At 39.2% G+C, this 1,262-nt stretch overlaps 1 pseudogene; it reads left to right on the top strand.

Moving 5' to 3' along the window:
* The first annotated feature begins 200 nt into the window (after nt 1–200).
* Nucleotides 201–1,029, top strand: LOC147658331 (uncharacterized; annotated as a pseudogene).
* The last annotated feature ends 233 nt before the right edge of the window (nt 1,030–1,262 follow it).

Here is a 1,262-nt window from a genome sequence, read left to right as displayed (position 1 = left end):
GGGTACGCTCAAATTAGGACTAGATCCTAATGAAATCGCTCAATCCATGGTGATCGAAGATTGATCCTAGGTGACAACCAGAGAAACAAGAGGAATAGAATCAAATCAGGTGATATACCTGAACAATTCAATAACTTGCAATGAGAATTGGAATATATTAGCCAACCAGAACCAGCATCAACGGGTACGTAATACCTACAATGAAAGTAAAAGACGCGTTACGATGCATACCCGTACTAAATGGTGACGACGATATTGGAGTAGAAGAATTTATAAAAGAAGTTAAAGAAATGAGAAGTAGATGCGACGAACCAGATATACTTTTAAAAATGATCAAGTACGAAAAAATAACAGGAAAAGCAACTTCTGCAATAAGGAACTTATCATTGCGAATACATCCTATTATACGAAGCATTAAAAAACAATGTAAGTGCCCAAGCGTTTGTAAGGAAATATCAAGACCAACTTAGAAACATTCGACAAGGATTCACCGAGAGCGTTCAATCATACAATATAAGATTCCGCAGAGCAAATTACAATACGCAGTAGCTAACGAATACCGAGACGAAATCACCCGTAGAACAATGAACAAGATTAATAACCGACACTGTCACTGACTATATGCGAGGACTCAGGACAGAAATAGGAAGAACACTACTATCCCATGTACTTAGAAATCTCGTTGAAGCAGAACAACGAGCAACAGAAATCGAACGTTACTACCGCGATGTATCGCGAAAACCTGGAACAACCAGAAGAATAGAACGTCCAGCACAAGATTCTGAACACTAAACCAACCGACTAGAAATGTTGTAATAGAGCGATCGATGATACGAAACAAGGAGAACACAACACAACCGAGATCGTTCAATTCGACGGAACGCAACCAAATGATGTTTCAAATGCGAATGTATGGGATACACATCTAGTCAGTGCCAAAATTTTCGAGCTCCTGCCCAACCAAGCAAATCACCACCTCGGATAAACAATATATGGGAGGAAAACAAGTACGAGTTAACACCACAATAGGGAGATTACCGACAGTTCGATACGACGGAAGAAAATATCTCGTGGATTCAGGAGCAGGAATCAATCTCATTAAACGAGGAGCGTTATGAGGGACACTAGGAACAGTACCAATGAAAGAATTCGCGATGGGACATAGCAGATTCAATAGCGACACCGGAATACTAATCAAAATCTTCAATAAACTAATAAAATTTTATGTAATAGAGGACGATTTCCCAATAATAGAAGACGGA

The sequence above is a fragment of the Apis florea genome, unplaced genomic scaffold (assembly GCF_048593485.1).
Source record: "Apis florea isolate Af1SG1 unplaced genomic scaffold, ASM4859348v1 contig_2291_pilon, whole genome shotgun sequence".
Classification (NCBI taxonomy): domain Eukaryota; kingdom Metazoa; phylum Arthropoda; class Insecta; order Hymenoptera; family Apidae; genus Apis; species Apis florea.
Note: the sequence above shows the minus strand (reverse complement) of the source record. Positions and strands in the feature narration are given on the sequence as shown.